General features: G+C 41.2%; 1 protein-coding gene and 1 pseudogene across 1 annotated transcript in view; one reads left to right on the top strand and one right to left on the bottom strand.

The window, feature by feature from the left end:
- LOC122684220 (sterile alpha motif domain-containing protein 5) overlaps positions 1-19,800 on the bottom strand; it is a 981,181-nt gene that overhangs the window by 766,568 nt on the left and 194,813 nt on the right. The window lies entirely within an intron of this gene.
- Positions 11,902-15,279, top strand: LOC122684081 (annotated as a pseudogene).

The raw sequence follows: 19,800 nt of genomic DNA, 5'->3' as shown, positions 1-19,800 counted from the left end.
GAAGAAGCAAAGTGGAGGAGGGATAGAGGGAGAGCTTGGGATTAGCAGATGCAAACTATTATACAAAGAATAATAAACAGTGACCTACTGTATAGCACAGGGAATGATATTCAATGTCCTGGGACAAACCATTATGGAAAACAATGCATAACTGAATCACTTTGCTATACAGCAGAAATTAATACAACGTTATAAATCAACTATACTTCAATAAAAATAAATTTTTTAAGAAAGAAGAAAAAAAGTGCAGTGCAGAATGAGGAGATGAATCAACAAACAAAAATAAATAGATGGCAAAAATATATATAAATAAATAAATAGATGGATAGAGTATAATACTGAATGAAAGACTTGGAAGACAAATACTTATGTACAAGCCATAAAATAAAATCAATTATTTGCACAGTATTGTCATGAATCTACACACATCTTAAATGTATTCAAATATTTTGTATTTTGCATTAAAGCCTTTTTAATTGTGTCATACATTTCTTACGTCTCATCATCCCCTCTTTAATGTCCCTCTTTTTTTAATCATTTTATCTTTTACAGCAAAACTGCCTTATGGTCAATTAGTTAGGTGGCAAAAATGTTTGTGGCAAAGTCATCTATGGCAAAGTAAAGAGAGAAGGAGAGAAGAACCTAGAACCACTAAAAATAAAGTGAAGTCCTTTTTTCCCATCACAGCTGCACATGAACATACCGCACTGGATTAATAGTTTATAATGAGCACAGTGATATTTTTACAGTTACCTTACTGAGAACTTCTATGTTCTATGTTCTCCGGACTGACAGTGGTAGCTCTAGATATAGTATACTGTCCAGTAACACTGACCTCGTGAAAACATTAGTTTAAGAAAAGACTTAAAATGGGGAGCTGAATAGAGTTTGAGTGCTGGACTGAAATGTCTGAGCTCCAAACTGGTTTCTCCGCTTGCCAGCGCTGTGTGGTATCAGGCAAGCTACTTCTTTCTGTGCTTCAATTTGTCATCTATAACATGGGAACATAGTAGCCTGGCCCTCAGACAGGTGGTTATGAGGATAGAATTACCTAAGTGTTTAGAAGAGCCACACCTGCCACGTGGTTGAGGCTCAACATTTACCTAGTATTTTCACTCTTACTATAACTCTAGAAAGACAGCACACACTTAATTAAAAAAAAAAATCTGAAATCATAAGACAGCAGAGCATTGACCCTCCATATGTGTAGGTTCTACATCCAAGATTACAGAAGGACTGACTGTACTGAATATTCATTAGAAGGACTGATGCTGAAGGTGAAGCTCCAATACTTTGGCCACCTGATGCGAAGAACTGACTCATTGGAAAAGACCCTGATGCTGGGAAAGATTGAAGGCAGGAGGAGAGGGGGACGAGAGAGGATGAGATGGTTGGATGGCATCACCGACTCAATGGACATGAGCTTGAGTAAACTCCAAGAGTTGACGTCGGACAGAGAAGCCTGGTGAGCTGCAGTCCATGGGGTCGCAAAGAGTCAGACACGACTGAGCAACCGAACTGAACTGAACTGACTGTACTCTGCCATTTTATAGAAAGCAACCATGATTTGGCGGGTCCTGGAACCAAACCCTACGGATACCCAAACAGCTTTACATAAACAGCAGACCTCCCAATTTTTCTCTTTTCCCTTTGCAGTGAAATTCCTTGAAAATGTGTGTTTCCATCGTCTTCAGTTTTGCTCTTTGCACATTCTCTCAAACCTATTCTGCCCAGGCTTCCCTGACTATCTCCACATAAACTGCTTTTTTTTTTTTTCATTTATTTTTATTAGTTGGAGGCTAATTACTTTACAATATTGTAGTGGTTTTTGCCATACATTGACATGAATCAGCCATGGATTTACATGTGTTCCCCATCCTGAACCCCCCTCCCACCTCCCTCCCCATCCCATCCCTCTTATCAGAGTCACCACGGTCTGCAGTGTTGGTGTCAATGGACAATTCAGAGAGCTCATCTTATTTACATACCAATGTACCTAACACCATGATCACCACTCTCCTTAAAACTCACTTCCACTGCTTGCTTTGAGGGCACCACACTCCTGGTTTTCTCTGCTCTTTCCTTTCTCCACCTCCTTTTCGGGGCTGTGTTCCGTCTAACAGTGGAGTGTCTTAGGGCTTCATTCTCAGACCTTGTCTCCTTTCTATACATACTCAGCCTAGATCATCTGTTCCATCTCCTTCCTGCCTTTAAATTCTTTATATGCTGATGTCTCCCAAGTCACACCCCTGAACCATGAGCTGGACATCCCGAATGCAGTATGTCCCAAACTGAACTCTTGATACTCCTCCCCAAACTGCTCCTCAGGAAATGGCAACTCTCCCCTTGCACTTGTTCAGGCCCCTCACCTTGGGGTTTCCTTTATTTTTATTTGACTCTACAGTCGGAATGCAAGCACTGACTAACTGCCCCCTGCCCCATTCACTGGACCACAGCTCCTCTATTTCTTGCTCAGGTTTTTGCAAGAATCCCTGTACTGTTCTTCCTACTTCCATTCTTGCCCCATTTTAGTCTATTCTTCACACCTCAACCAGAGAGATCCTTTAAAAATATCAGTCTGATAATTTCCTGCCTCTGTTTAAACTCCTCCAATATCTCACTATTTCATGTAAAGTGAAAGCCCAGTCCTTTCTATCTCCTACAAGACTCCCTGCTGACTTCCTATATATATATGTCTCTCCCTCTCACTCACTGGATCCAGCCACACCAGCTTCCTCCCTATTCCTGGCGAGGAATACCAGACAAAGGGGCTCTCAGAAATTCTGTCCCTGCTGTTGCCCCGCTGTCCACTTGGTTCACAATTTCACTCCCTTTAGATCTTGACTCCAGCTCACCTCTGTAAGTTCTCCCCTGGCCCTTCTGTCTAATATTGTGTTTTATTACTTCCTGATAGTGTTTTTCCCCCCTATTTTTTATTTCTTGGTACTTATCACTACCCAAAAGACAATATAGTTTATCATACAGGCCTTCCTCATTTTATGGCACTTTGCCTAACTATCATTTACAGATATTGCATTTTTTTTACAAATTGAAGGTTTGTGGCAACTGTATTGTCAGATGATGGTTAACATATTCTAGAAATAAAGTATTTTTTTTAATGATGGCATGTACATTGCTTTTTCTTTTTTTTTTTAGACATGATGCTATTATGTAGTAGCTTGGCGGCTCAGTCAGTAAAGAGTCTGCCTGCAATGCAGGAGACTCAGGTTCAATCCCCAGATCAGGAAGATCCCCTGGAGAAGAAACCCACTCCAGTATTCTTGCCTGGAGAATTCCATGAACAGAGAAGCTTGGTGGGCTACAGTCCATGGTGAGTCACAAAGAGTCAGACATGACTGAGTGATGCATCCAGGCCATAATGTTAACTTTTATATATACTGGAAAATCAGAAAATTCCTGTGCCTCACTTTATTGCAATGGTCTGGAAATGAATCTCTAGTATCTCTGATGTATGCCGATGTTTTTTCCTCGTTTCCTAACTAGACTTCAAGATCTATACAGAGAGAAATTTTGTCTGTTTTGTTCAACATTGACTCTCCAATACCTAGAACAGTTCCTGGCACATAATGAGCATCAATAAATAAGTGTGTGAGATGAATGAATTCTTTCACTGAGGCACTTTTTAATATTGTGCAAGGTCAGACATGTTGTGGTGGTGGTTTAGTCGCTAAGTCCTGTCTGACTCTTGCGATCCCATGGACTTTAGCCTGCCAGGCTCTCTGTCCATGAGATTCTCCAGACAAGAATACTGGAGTGGTTTCCATTTCCTTCTCCAGGGAATCTTCCCGACCCAGGAATCGAACCCGGGTCTCCTGCATTGCAGGCAGATTCTTTCCCAACTGAACTATAAGGGAAGCAGTAGATAGTATTAAAAACAGTTAAGGGAAAAATAGGCCTTGCAAAATCATTTTTAAGAACTTTTTTCATATTTATTATAAAATAAAACAGATACAGAAAACTTCCTAAAATAAATATACCACTTAATAAATTTATTATGAGGCAAATATCCTACAACCACCACCCAGTGAAAGAAATGGAACTCTGTCAGCTACTCCAAAAGCCTTCCCAATCTTGTCCATATCTCAATCCCCTCCCCGACAAAAACCACCACAATCTTGACTTTCACAGAAACCACTTCCTTGTGTTTCTTTACATTTTCATCACCAAAGCAATAGAATTCCCAGACACTTTGGTTGAGACGTGCCTATTTTAAAAATCTCATGTGTTCATGTCTCCTTTAATCCACATCCCCTCACCTCACTGCCCCACTCCATCCACCTTATCCTTCTTTTCATTACAATTTCTACTGAAGAAGAAATCGGTCATTGGTCCTGTAGGTTTGCCACAGCTTGCACACGGGTGGTGCAAGTCAAGGTGCCTCTGAATTTGCTGCAAAGGTGAAGTGTGATCCCAAGGCTTGATCAGAATCAGGTTTAATCCCTTCAGGTAGAACACAGGTTGTGTCTCATTTATTATTTATTTTCCATTGGGAGGCACATGACAACAGCTTGTTTCTCTTTTAGTGACATTAGCACTCTTGATACTCAACACCCAGATCTATTAACTCATTAGGGATGCAGAATGGTGATACCCTAACTCTATAATTTAATGTTCCTTTGCTGATGGGAATACTTTTCTAAAAAGGCAATCCCCCTCCTTTATTGGTTGATTACCCACTTGTACAGTTCACAGAGAAAAGGCAGGTAAATTGCTTAGATTCTCTCCCTCTACCAGTTTTCAGAACAATGAGATGGTTCCCTATCATATTTTTAATGTGATCATTTAATGTTTGAAAAAATATCCTTCTTAATTACGCTGGGATGAAAAGGTGGTATCTTTTCCAGTTCTTTGTTTTTGTCTGATGCTTTGGGGTGCAAATACAAAGCACTGCCTTTATTAGTTGAGGTAGCAAATGCAGGATGTTGTTTATTTCACACAAGCTCTGATGACTCTTCAGTAGACAGATATTAAAAAAAAAGGTCCAGGTGCTAATGTGTCTGTTATCCTACTGTTGAAAAATTATCCTGGGAGGAACGTGTTCCCAAGTAAGATTATAAATATGTACTGGCAAATCAGATCTACTTTCCACATTCATGTACTAATAACTTACTGAGTGACTAACTTGTTCTGAATGGATGGAGTCAAGAGAAGCTCTATAGGACTTTCCCGGTGGTCCTGTGGTTAAGAAACTGTCTTCCAATGCAGGGGACACTGGTTTAATCCCTGGTTGGGGAACTAAGATCCCACATGCTGTGGGGCAACTAAGCCCATGTGCCACAACTAGAGAGAAGTTTCTGTGCCACAGCTAAGACCCCATGCAGTCAAAAATAAGTAATTAAAAAAAAAAGATTCAGAGGTCTGGACCTGGAAGGCAGATAGGTCTCATATGAAGGCTTGCTCTGAACCCCCATCCAAAATAGAGTGTTATTTAATCTTACTGAGTCTCGGTTTAAACTATAAAGTCTCAAAAAATCTTAAAATTGGATTTTTGCAGATTAACACAAATAACAGTATGTCAACTGGATGCACAACATCTAGCATAAAAAAAGCACACATGTAAAACTGTGTTTGTTATTATGTGAATATTCAATAATATTCTCTATATTCTCCACGGAGGTGATATTCACCAAGGTAGAAAATAAATGTGTGGACAGGTGGGAGAAATGGGAGTGGACCATATTTAGGAGACAGAAGTTGATAATTTCAGGATACTTTTCATTTGGGAAAAGCATTTTCAAGGTAGGAACCAGATTTTACTTCTTCTATTTCTGGCAGTTTCTAGCAAATAGTAGTTTCTCAAGAATGTGTAGTGGGATTATAAATTTAATTCATAATACAATACTAATGTGTAGGGGAAATGAAGTAATTCCTTTATTTTATCTATAGCTGATCTGTTTTCTTTACAAGCATCCCCTCCACAGGTGAAGAGTAGAAAGCACATTCTTATTCAATGTAGAGCTTAGTTGGATCCAGTAGTTTAATTAATCCTTTCAGGTGAGTCTCTTTTTAAAAAAATAATCTCAGCCTTTCACATGGTTTCCTTTTTCTTCCTGCCTCTCTTCTTCCTCTCCCTAAAATGGCATCCAGGTGTATGCTTCAAATCAGGATAAACCCACTCAACAAAAGCTATCAGGAAGCAGGTGATGAGGCAACAGACTCTTCAGATTTTCCCAAGGACTCCTTCTAAAGTAGGTCTGCTCAGGTCCTGTGCAGCTGCTGTTCTTTCTTCCCTATCTGCTTCATCCGTGTCTACTTTGTATGTTGGCTTGTCAGCCATCACATTGGTTAGCCTTCAAGTCAGAAAAGAACTAAAGATCTCCCCAACTGGTTAAACATGTTCCTTATTAAAGTTGGGCTTCCCTTGTGCCTCAGCTGATAAAGAATCAGCCTGCAATGCGGGATACCTGGGTTCGATCCCTGGATTGGGACAATCCCCTGGAGAAGGGAACGGCTACCCACTCCAGTATTCTGGCCTGGAGAATTCCATGGACTGTATAGTCCATGTTGCATGAGTAGGTCGCAAAGAGTAGGACACAACTAAACGACTTTTACTTCACTTTATTAAATTTTAGAAAACAACTATGGATATTATACACTGTAGAAGCTGCCTTTAAAGGCCTGTCCAACCAAGTTATATATAATTCATCATAAGTGTGTCGAAATAATTTATAGGACAAAGAAGAATAAAACCTTAGAATGGAAAATAAATGGAAAAAGACCTGGGATCCAGGGATACCTTTGAATAAAAAAGGTGATTGATTTTGAGAGTTCTGACATTAGTTGTATGCATGTAGCAAAATGTTCTGCCAGAAAATTAGCTGTAACTAGTTCTTTTCTTGAGGCAAAGCTATATGCATGTTTGTCTGAAATTAGCAATAAACTTTAAATCACCAAACTCTTAGGTTTGGGTCTGACATTTATAGGATATGGGAAGTCTTTAAGAAACACTTTATTTCTAAGTCAATATCTTGCTTGGTAGTTTTATCTTTTGAAGATGAAAATTGATTTTTCTCAACACTGCAAATAGGCTGCTCCCCTCCTCCATCACTGCAAGGTGCCAGAAGCTCAGGAAAAGCCCCGATGCCTGGTCTTGGGCAGCCTCGTGGCTTGCCATTTTCAGCATGATCTATAAAGAGGACCAGGATAAGGTGACTTTTCCAACATGGCACATTTTAAAAGAACTTCTTTTTTTTATTACTGACAAAAAAGATAGTCAAAGAGCACTTTTGTTACAAGCTGTCAAAGTTATTTCACCTGAATTTTTATTTCAGGCAGCAAGCGAAAAGGATTGGCTCAGATTGGACTTAAAAATAACCCAATGTGTTTATTCGTGAGAAGTGCATCTCTCTATGAGGACTGAAGGATTAACAGATATTGGGTAAAGCTTGAAATCTGTTGCTATTGAATTTATGAGCTTTCCCAAAAAAGTCAAACCTAAAAGAATAAAAACCATTTTCCTATACTATCTCACTTTTATCAGCAGAATTGAGGAAAAATGTTAAGGAGAAATGTTGAGCTATCTACCACAATATGATATGTGGATTTTTTGAATGAGAAAAAAAATTTCCATACAGTTTGAGGAGTGTTTCCTCTGTCACAATGGTTTGCTGGCTCTTGGGGCACTTATGTGATTACACCAGGGAAGATCCATTTCCATTTGGGATATAGAAAGCCATAAAAATTACTCTTACCTTAACAATGAAAAAAAGGTAGAAAATCTACAAAATCGTAACTTTTCTGAAGCCCATCAGAGAGATGAAGTCACAAGGCAAAGAATGACAAATTCCTCCAAGGAAAGATGGGACATACAAACTGTTCAGCCCCAAGGTATGGGAAAACCTGGTAAGAAGAGAAAGCTTTAATTCTGCAAATTTTTAAAGATAGTGTGTGTGTTAACATGATGGTTTAGAATAACTGGAGACCCAAGATATGAGAAGGATCCATACCATCTCATGAGTCACAGTAGTGTGCTCGTGAACAAGACCCAGGGCAGGGAAGAATGAATGCAGTGGTACGAGGGTCAGGGTGAATGGCTGCCACTCAGGACAACACAAATGTCCATCCACTTCCCCAGAGACCATCTCTTCTGTGAAGCTGTGGGGGACGGGAGCAGGAACTCCTCTTGTCCCATGGTTGAATCAAAGATCCAATGCGTTATGGGACAGATGAAAACAAAAGTCTCAGTGCTTCCAGGGGAGGAGAGATAAGGAACTTACTTGGGCCTCAAATCCTCTACTGATACCAAGCAGACAACTGTAACTGTTTAGAAATGGGGCAGAAAGCTCTCCTACTCAAAGTCTGGCTGATGTGATGAAGGGAGGGGATGGAGAGACAGTAATGCTGAGAAAGTTCTATACCCAAGGTTCAGGCTCACCAGACCTCCCTAAAATCAGGGCTGAATCATGAGAACTGAGGAATCCTCCCACTATGCATCCAACTCTCATCCCCCACTGCCAACGCTACTGGCCTCACCACAAGCCTAACAGATAGTAACAAGCAATCAAATGGCAACCCACTCCAGTAGTCTTGCCTGAAAAATCCTATGGACAGAGGAGCCTGGTAGGTTACAGTCCATGGGGTCTCAAAGAGTCACATACGACTGAGCTACTTCACTCAATCACAGTCTATTGCTGGGGGAAGGATAAGAATGGCCTAGATGAGCATGGGTTTCGCAATCTGAGGATGGAGCAGGGACATTAAGAAAAATCCTTCAGCACCACAAGATCTAACCTAAGCACAAGATCAGAGTAGCCCATCATTGGAGGAATTTGAAGTCCATGGTGCACTCAAGGATAACTGTAGCAACCGCAAAGCCCAAACTCAACCCAACCTCAGACTAGGCTGGCCCGCAACCAGTCAAAATAATGACTGAAGGAAACAAGAAGTGTGTTCATTTCTGGATCTTAACACTATTTACTTCAGCCTCTTTTGCTCTTTGGGCTTCCCTGGTGGCCCAGATGGTAAAGAATCTGCCTGCAATGCGAGAGACCTCAGATCGATCCCTGGGTTGGGAAGATCCTCTGGAAAAGGGCATGGCAACCCACTCCAGTACTCTTGCCTGGAGAATCCCCTTGGACAGAGGAGAGTGGTCAGCTACAGTCCATGGGGTTGCAGAGAGTCAGACACGACTGAGTGACCAAGCACTTCAGTTCTCCAACTCACAATGTCTGACATTCAATCAAAAATAACAAGGCACATAAAAAAGCAAGAGAAGAGATGACTAAACAAGTCTTTGTCTTTATTTAGTTCCCACTTGAGGGAGAGGTCTATTAGCCAATACCTAAAATGGATCATAACATAAAACTATATCAGAAATATTTCAAAGTATATTAGTAGTATTACATATATAGGGAAATGAGTAATTATTTCTGACTAGGGGAGGTGCCAGGGAAATCAAATAAGAGACATTAAGTGAGAGTTCGCCATGAGGAGAAATAGAACAAAGCATTTCAGCAGAGGAAACTGCTGTGCAAAGGCATGGATGGATGAAGAGGACAGAAATATTGGCAAGTTCACAGTTAGGCCAATAGAGCCTTGGGGGAAAATAGTTCTCTCATTGTTTGGTGCTTTTTTCATGGTGTCTGTGAATGTGAATGAGTATACAGTGCTAATTGTTCTCTGGAAATAGAAAAAGAAATTGACTATATGCGGGGTGGGGGGGGGGGTGGTGTGAAGTGACCCCTTAACAGCATGGCTTCTGGAAGAAAGATTCTTAAATACCTTGAACTGCTATTGACAAGGTTAGGCTTTCTTGCAACTGGTGCTAGCTGATATTTAATTTTAAAAATACTCAAACGAAAATAAAAACATATATAATCATTGTGCCTATTGAGCATCACAAAGAACAGTTTTTTTAAAAAAGGCATATTGCCATAAATTTGAATAAATTTCCTGCATTTCTCTAGTCACAGGAAATAATACTAAACATCTTTCCGCTTTCTTATTGAAAAGCTGAATTAAGAGAAATGTATAACTTGTAACATTTCTCATTAATGGTAATTAGTTTCTGCATTTGAACAACATCATAGACACTCAAATGTGTGTCTTAGTGAGATATAAAAATTATAACCTTTTGAAAATCACCCAAACAAAGATAAACCATGAGAGCTTTTGAATATGAAGTATACCGAGGAAATGGTGCAATTACACGGAACTTTCAATACAATTGGTTTAAATTGATTTCATTATGAAATTTAAACTCTCATATATAGTTAGCACAGTTTATTTATAGGCTGCCTCTGAGTAGTTTGGGAAGCAGCACAAATGCTTTGTCATTAATCTTCACTTCCTTCCTCATCTTCTCTGTGCAGAAATTGATTCTCTCAATCTTGGTGTAGCCTCTACACAGATATGGATAGACTGTGTGGGCTCCATGGGTCAGGGCGCGATGAAACATTTAAATCTCCATTGGAAACACTGATCTTTTTCTCCTTCTCTTTCATCTAGATGGGGAGGGACTAGGCACTCCAGATTCTGTATTGACTACTTATCACTCATTTATTTAAACATACATTGCAATCCTGTACTTCTTTATCTAAATCTGGGCAGGACAAGATGGAATTGCAACTGAGGGCCACAAGGACTATCTACATACCCTTCCTTCTCAGACAGGCGGGTGTATTCCCAGAGGGTGTGCAAAATGCGCTGAGAGTTCAGACAGTAGGACAGGTGTGGAACATCTTTCTGGAACATTCATTTCCCTCAAATATTTTTGTATAAAACCTTACTTTTTTCATAAATAAATTCCACTATGTCATGAATTGGAATGCACAGTAGAATTAGAATACACTTAAGCTAAAACTAACAAATTTAAAAATTGTTTTCACTCTTGCCCCAAGATACTTCCCCAGATCCACCAGGCTCTCCTGTTCATACTCTTCTCCTACGAGAGGTGCCACAGCGGATATTACAAGAAACTGTGGGGAATTCCATGGTGGTCCAATAGTTAGGACTCCACTGTGCTTCTACACCAAGGGGCATAGGTCTGATCCCTGCATGGGGAACTAACACCCCACAAGCTGTGCTGTGCAGCCAAAAAAAGAAAAAGAAACTGGCATTTGCTACAGTGATATTTGCTATGGTGAATTATTAATAATATGTGAAGTATAGGAATCTAGGGGGTCATAGTAGCTAATAGGAGGCAGCTCAATGATAGTTGACGATGTAACTCTTCAAGAGGTCCCAAGTGTTAAAAAATGCATGGAACAAATACACAGCTACCATGAACTGTCCGAAAAAAGCGTTCATGAGGTTAGAATTTCTGCTGAGCCTATGGTATCTCCTGAGTCCAAGAGCCACAGGTCTTCAACAGAGTGAATCCAACTCTCATTTTCTCAGTGTTCCAGGCTCAGCATCACCACCTATAAGATGGACGCTCCAGGGAAAAAGTCACAGCTCAACAAAAACAGCCCCAGCAGCAAGAAAAATGTATTCTTGAGATTTGTTTTGAGTGGCCCTGGTGCTCAGATATTCGGATCCCTGTTCTTCCCACTCTGGGCCGTGACACAGATTTTCCATGGGAAATCTGCTTTCCGACTCTCTGGAATAGCTTTGAGAGCATCCCCTCGACAGCACCGGCCCCTCCCTACAACGAGTACATGGTGCTGGCTCTCCCCAGCACACGTGCCATCTGAACATCTGCTGACCAGACACAGTTCACCGGACTTCAGCTCGCAGTTTCCACAAGAGAATTTACAGTGTGAGGAACAACGGCTGGCTCTGTAAACTGCCTCTCTCTCCCTTTTTCAGCGATCATTTCTGCTCTTCTTATGGAAGCTGCGCTGCTTTGTAACAGCTACTTGCCCTCTGAGTGCCAAAGACAAAGGCAGACACAGAGGTGAGAAGCAACGGGGCCACACTCACCACCAGATTCCTCTCTAGATGATACAGACCTCAGACGAGTTCTCTGCGATTCAGGTAAGCGAACGATCTGTCCTCCTTGTAATTAAAGCAAGAGAAAGGGCCACTTCTATGAACTCTGCATCAAAGCCACACCTTTTGGGACTTCTCGGCTGGTCCAGCGGTTAAGACTCCACCAATGCAGGGCGGGGTCGGTTCAATCCCTGGTTGGCAGCTAAGATTCCTCGTGGCCAAAAACCCAAAACATAAACAACAGAAGCAATACTATGACAAATTCAACATGCCTGAGTGTTCCGTCGCTTCAGTCATGTGTAACTCTTTGCAACCCTATGGACTAGAGCCTGCCAGCCTCCTCAGTCCATGGGATTCTCCAAGCAAGAATCCTGGAGTGGGTTGCCATGCCCTCCTCCAGGGGATCTTCCTGACCCAGGGATCAAAGCCACATCTCCTGCATTAGCAGATGGATTCTTTACCACTGAGCCACCGGGGAAGCCCCAACAAATTTCATAAAGATTATAAAAATAGTCCACGTCTTAAAAAAACGACACACCGTCTAGCAACAATGCTGCTTCTAAACCTGGTTCAACCACTGAGCCTTTGAAGTCTCTCCACATCACTAGGCCACTCTGCCTTCGTTCAGTCTAACAGAGCTCTAATATCTGTATGTGTGGGAAGGCCTTGCCCTTGAAACAAAAATTCATACGGTGCCAAAGACAACCATTCAGAAGTATCTCCAAAGGACACGTATTAGCAGCCTTTCTATTTCTTTCTGTACCCTTCTTGCACTGAGTTGAGCAGGCTAGAAAACCATGGGAAGAATTGCTTTTACTGTAAGGCAGCCTTCAGAGACATCCGCAGACTTCACATGCAACGCTTGATTGAGGGTTTCCCCACAGATACTTGGGCTTCCCTGGTGGCTCAGCTGGTAAAGAATCTGCCTGCAATATGGGAGACCTGGGTTCAATCCCCGGGTTGGGAAGATCCCCTGAAGAAGGGAATGGCTTACTCACTCCAGCAATCTGGCCTGGAGAATTCCATAGACTGTAGAGTCCATGGGGTCAGAAAGAGTAGGACACGACTGAGAGACTTTCACTTTCACGCACCCTCAGGCAACCTGGGTTCAATCCCTGGTTTGGCGAGATCCCCTGGAGAAGAGAATGGCTACCCACTCCAGTATTCTTACCCGGACAATCCCATGGACAGAGGAGCCTGGAGGGTTACAGTCCATGGGGTCACAGAAAGCCAGGTACGAATGAGCAGCTAACACTTTCACTTTCATGCTCTCACTTCATACTTTATCACTGGAGAAGGAAATGGCAACCCACTCCGGTATTCTTGCCTGGAGAATCCCATGGACAGAGGAGCCTGGCGGGCCATGGTCCATGGGGTCACAGAGTCGGACACAACTCAAGTGACTGAACACGCACAGCATGTGGGGGAGAAGGAGGTGTGCACCCATCATTGGTGTCTTCCTTTCAATGTTCAGCTAAGTAGACAATAAATAAACCACTTTCCAGAAAAAATTACTTCTTCCAACATACTAAATGATACCCTGGTGGTACGTGTTGACTTCCATCACTGTAAAAATGAATTTACCTCATACAGTAAGTAATCTACTTTTTGAGAGTAATTCTGTTACATGATTAAAGCTGATACTTTTCAAAAGGTGGGGCTTTGTCTCATGGACCACACTACAAATGGAATCTTAAAGCTGGGACCTTTTTTTTTTTTTCATTCCAGATATTGTTTAGAAGATGACAGCTATGATTTCCTATTATCAAGTAGTTAATGAAAAGGAAATGATGCTGATATCTTGGTGGCCTATCAAAAGGCTTTTGCTGGTTACTATTCATTGTGAGAAAAATGAGTTTATTGAGGTATAAACCAGGATGGCCTGGAGGTGAAGGAGAATGGACATTCTGTCAGTGATTCTTGAGCAAACAAACACTGGGAAACCATTGAGCCAGTTCTAACAGAAAGGCAGATCATCTGAGTCCTGGCCAGAATCCATTCATCACTGCTCCACCTCATACAAGTGCAGCCACTTGACCTCAGTGTCAGAGGAGAACTTGGCTGGACTTCAGGGACCCATAAGAGATTGTAACTGTCCAACTAGGAAGGCACAAAACCTGGGAAATGAATATGCTCCCTGGGGTGTCATCAGCACCAATGGGAAAGACCAGATGTAGCTTTTGGAAGGAAATTCAATCAAGGGTACACTTCAGGTTCTCTGGAAGAGGAATATCATTCCTCATTCATTCATTCTATAATTCACCAATATTTGTCAAGCATTTATTTTGTGATAGATACTGTACTAGGCCATAAGACTACAGACATGAGTGAGATAAAGACATTTCCAGGGGTGTGTAATAAAAGGACCTTACAGGTTGAAATGAGAAATTTGGATTTTAGTCTAAGTGTAAATGAAATCATGAAGAGTAGTGGAAATCACTCCAGTGGCTAAGACTCCACACTCCTGACTCAGTGCCCTAAGTTTGATCCCTGCCCAGGGAACCAGATCCCACATGCTGAACCTAAAGATGTCACATGTCACAACTACAGATCAAAGATCTGCACAGCCAAATAAGTAAACAGACATTAAAAAAAATAATTCAGAAGAGGGAAGGAGTGAAGAAGAGAGGAAAGGAGAGGAAGAAAGAGAAAGAGATGGACTCCTTTATTACCTAGCTTACCCTATGGTTCATTCCTTTGTCAAAATTATTTCTTCAGCTAGGAAGGATACAGAATTAGCCCTGAATTTTGGGGGCAACTCTGTTCAGTCAGTACCCAACACTCAATGGAACCTTGAGCAAGTCACCTAACACCCAACCACCCTTGGATCACAGACAATCTGTGATCTCTTCCACTGGTTAACTTCTTCCTGTTTCTGTTGGCTTGTGCATGAATTTTCACTGATTATTTTTCTTTGAACACATAAGAAAAAAATTTTAAACACTAAAGCTTTATCATATCAAGAAAGCTTGCAACTTCTCCAAAAGATCAAGGACAGCAAACGCAGCGTCTGAAAAATACAGTCAATGAACAGATGTTGTAAAAAAAAAAAGTAAAAGATTGTCGAACACAAATATGTTACCCATAAAAATGCAACATCCTGGAGGAGGTGGGCACCACACTGGAACAAGAACTGATTTGGCAAGATTGGAACTACAGGAGGAAGGACACTGAGGTACAGAGAGATGGAAGGATCCTGGATTTGACTGACGATGCTTGGTGAGAAGACAAGCTGCCTTGTGAGAATGTGCAATACCACTGAATGAGCTTCCTGAACCTGAACAGGAGAACAGTGGCACCACAGAATTTGTTAAAGGACAAGAAATGAAGTGGACCAACTTGGCCTTACAGAGTGTCCATGAGAATGTTCCCCCACAGGAAAACTGATGTTTGGCTCTTTGTTCATGAACAGATTTCTGTCTTAAAGGCAACATCCTGGGTGTTATAAGCTCTGGATTGTGATTTAGAAGGTCTGAACACTGGTTTCATTTCTGTTACCAATTTATGATTTTTGAGAAAGGTGCTTAGTATTCCTGATGGTCTGAAAAACAGTTTATAAAAATGAGTTATGATTAGCTATAAGGACCAACAAAGTGTTCCAACCCTATCCTTCTGGGAAGGATGGAGTAGAAATACCAGTGAGCTGGGAGATCTCAGGTGAATCACTTTTAGCCTCTGGGCTTAGTTTCTCATGTAGAATGAGGAAAGTTGGATGTGAGTCCCATTCATGCCCTGTGTTTAAAAGCCTAGGACACTGGGTTATTAAATGAGCATAACATATTTTCTCTCCTTTGGATCCATAGTGACAGTAGTTTTGAAATCTTCCACACATAGACTCCAATGTTGCCCAGGCACTGGGAGAAAGACAGAGAGGACCGCTCGTGGTCATTCTGTGAATGATAGATTTGGAGTGGCACAGGTCACTTCTGCTTATGTTCCATTGGTGAGAATGTTGTTTCTGTAAATGGAAGGGAGGCTTTGATGTTGCTGTTGTTCAGTCACTAAGTCATGTCCAACTCTTTGTGATACAAGGGACTGCAGCGCGCCAGCCCTCCCTGTCCTTCACTATCTCCCGGAGTTTGCTCAAACTCATGTCCATTGAGTCGGTGATGCCATCCAGCCATCTCATCCTCTGTCACCCCCTTCTCCTCTTGCCCTCAATCTTTCCCAGCATCAGTGTCTTTTCCAATGAGTCAGCTTTTCATATCAGGTGGCCAAAGGATCGAAGCTTAAACTTTAGCATCAGTCCTTCCAGTAAATATTCAGGGTTGGTGTCCTTTAGGATTGACTGGTTTGATCTCCTTGCTGCCCAAGGGACCCTCAAGAGTCTTCTCCAGCACCATAGTTTGAAGGCATCAACTCTTCATTGGAAAGCTGGGATGTGTATAGTAGGAAGAGAAAAGCTTTTAGTAGTTAGTTGTTGGTCTCTGCCACAAAACAGCGGGACAGACTTTAAGTGTACCAACAATATATGTAAGCAGAAAGAATCTGACTACCTGAATGACAACTGGACTTAATGACTAGATGATAAAGGCAAAAAGGTAATAAAAGGAACTGTTAAGTTAACGATTACTATCATGTGATATTCTGAAAGACAAAACTATTCTGATTTTTTTTTTAATCTAGCAAAGAATAGTTAATAAAAGTCTCTCTGGTTGTATGCTTTAAAAAAAAAACAGTCTAAGACACAAGTAATATGCCCAGATAAAACTGATCAGTCATTTTCCTTCATTTCCTTGATGCTAGTCTATTTGGGTATTAGACCAGAAGTGGGTGGTTGACTCTGCAAAATTTAAAACCCCCGAAGTGTTTTCAAAATATAATTAAGCTGTTTGGTGGAAATCTTCCATTCATAATCAAGGTACACTTAGAAGACACAAGATGTAGAAGATAGCATTGTGCTTTTGTTCGATAAAATGGCTATGAAATGTGATTGTGCACTTTAATAACCAGTATTCAAAAATTCTTACAATTTGCACTTTCTGATTAGATAAGAGAACTTTTCTAAAAAATGTCCTCATTGCTCCACTGATGTCTCTTGCATTTCTGTATGAAAATGCCTATTTCTTTTCTGCCACGTACCAGAGATATGTCATGTCAGCTTAAACTACAGTTGGTACAGAACTCAGAGTGAGCACCTCTGGTGTTTGTTTAAATGGGGCTTTTGATTCACAAGCAATTAGCCATTCATGACACATGACACTGTAACTGATGTCATCAGAGCAGCTAATTAAGTGTACATATGCACATGACATTCCATGATGCAAGAGACTCAGAGCACAAACATATTTCCTCATTTTGGATTCCACGGACTTAATCATTGGAATGGAATTCACCACAATCTGATTATGAATTTGGCCATGACCCCTTCAAAGAACCCAAACTGCTTGTTTCCAAAGAAATTCAATTCAGCATTCCTAACCTTTTTTTTTTTTTTTTAACTTTTTGCAATATTTCCTGCACCCTCAATTAAATGAATCAGCTCTGCTACAACCACTAGTTTAGGCTGATGAACAAAAATAGGCCAGTGAGTTTGTGTTGAGCTTATTTCTATTTCAGCCTAAAACACAGGAAGTCTTGGGTAATGAGCAGCAGCTGAGAATAAGACCTGCCCGAGTTGATCAAGACTGGGGTGAAGACGCATGATGATCATGTGACAACGCCTCTGTTTGCTCCTTCTGGGAAATGCAAAGGCAGCATAGGGTCAGAGGAGAAGCCCAGGTGTGGGGATCAAGCAGAGGCGCGTTCAAATCCCCAGCCCACAACTCACGAGCTTCGAGACCTCTGACAGTGAGCTGGACCCTATGAGGCCCACCTTCGTCATCTGAAATGACAGATAACAATTCCCACTTCAAAAACGCTGTCAGGAAGATTTAATGAGAGAAACTGGTACAATAAATAGTAAGCTCGCTGTTAATGCCAGCCCCTTTCTCCCCATGATCCATTCCCACTTCTAGTACTTTCCACCACTGTCAGCCTCCCTGCCTCTCTTCCTTCTACAGTTATTTCTTTTCACACTTGTTCTTATGCATTTTAGAGACTAGCTGAACACCATATATATAACAGGCACAAGACACTGTTTCTGCCCTCAAATAGTCTCTAGTAGGGTAGACCAAGTAATGAGTACAGTTACTTTATCTTAAATGTCATCTAGGATCAATGATGCCTTTTCTGTGGACCTTTGTTTTTTTTTATTTACTAGCTGTGCCTCACAGCATGTTGGATCTGAGTTCCACAACCGCAGATGGAACCCTCACCCTCTGCACTGGAAGCATAGAGTCTTAACGTCTGGACTATCAGGGAAGTCCCAATAATAAGTACTTTTAATATTAATACAAGGATAAGTACATGGCTGGTGTGTGGGTCATGCACATGAAAGGAACGTGTAATCCAGTTCCAGAGCAACAAAGCTTTGCTGTTGTTCACTCACTCCATTGTGTCTGACTCTTTGAGACCCCACGGACTGCAGCATGCCAGGCTTCCCCGTCCTTCACTATCTCCCACAGTTTGCTCAAACTCATGTCCATTGAGTTGGTGATGCCATCCTATCATCTCACCCTCTCTCTCCCCCTTCTCCTCATGCCTTCCATCTTTCCCAGCATCAGGATCTTTTCCCAATGAATTGGTTCTTCACATCAGGTGGGCAAAGTATTGGAGCTTCAGCATCAATACTTTCCATAAATGTTAGGGGTTGATTTCCTTTAGGATCGACTGGTTGTGTTTATGGCGAGCAGTAGGGTATGAACGATAGAGGGCCGATGCACAGCAGGAACATTACATGCAAAATCCAGAGGCAAGAGAAAGCCGGGGCCTGTAGGTAGTTCTCTCTGGCAGGAGGCAGGGCACAACAAAGTAATTGTGGGACATGAACTTGGAATTAGGCAGAAGCCAGATTTTGAAGTACTTTATAGACCTTGTTGAGAAATTTAAACTTTATCTAGAGGGCAATTAGGGGAGACTGCAGGGCTTAAGGGGAGAAGAGGCAGGATACAATTTGTGTTTTAGAAAGACAGAGGAGGTGACGTAGGAATTAGTCAAGATAGTGAGGCCAGATACAAAGTCTTTGACGTTCTCCACAGAAAGGGATTGACAGGCAGAATCAGAGTAGGAAGGATTTTTAATTATCCCTTTTGAAACTGGGATTAACCTGGGAACTTCTGTGAAGTTTCTACTTGATCAAATAGTTTTACCACTTTTCCCACCTATCTGGGTATTAACTATAGGCACAAGTATTTGCTATTCTCACTTACATATGTCCTCTGTGAGGCTCTAGCTCAAGCTAGAGCTGGAGTCCAGCTTGATTTGATGATTGCTGTGGGTTTCGTCCCCTTCCTCACTGGTGACTAGTGTCTTCTTTCCGTGCCAGTACCTTCTTGACAAAATTAACTTCAAACCAAACAGGACAAAACAAAAAACCTGACTAGCCTTCTAGAGAATCTATTTGACTATGAACTGAACTGAAGTTTGTACATGTATATATAGAGGGGAAGACTGTTTCATGAAATATAATCTCGCCACTGAAATGACCTTCCCTAACTACTGCTGCTATAACTTGGGAAGACCCATTAGTGTTTAATAAAACATGACACATGAATGCAGCTGAAGGGCAAAGTAGTTGAAGAATTCTAATATCTTAAGAAATGTGCCAACTCTGACAGTCTTATGAGAAACTAAGGCATTTTAGAAGCAATTACTCTAACTTACAATTTTACTAAACTTCAAATTAGAAGGAAATACACTTTGGAAGCACAAAATAAGAAAAAAAGAATCATACTTATTCATCTTGAAGGAGAACTTGTAAATAAAAGAACTTTTAAAAAAGTTAGCAAGGGAAAGGCTTGCAGAAGTGATGTTTGGCATGTAGAATGGATATTTAAAATGTTTAACGGATGCTTAAAAATGTTCTGT

Source organism: Cervus elaphus, chromosome 26 (genome assembly GCF_910594005.1).
Source record: "Cervus elaphus chromosome 26, mCerEla1.1, whole genome shotgun sequence".
In the NCBI taxonomy this organism is placed as follows: domain Eukaryota; kingdom Metazoa; phylum Chordata; class Mammalia; order Artiodactyla; family Cervidae; genus Cervus; species Cervus elaphus.
This window is presented reverse-complemented; position numbering and strand designations above follow the sequence as displayed.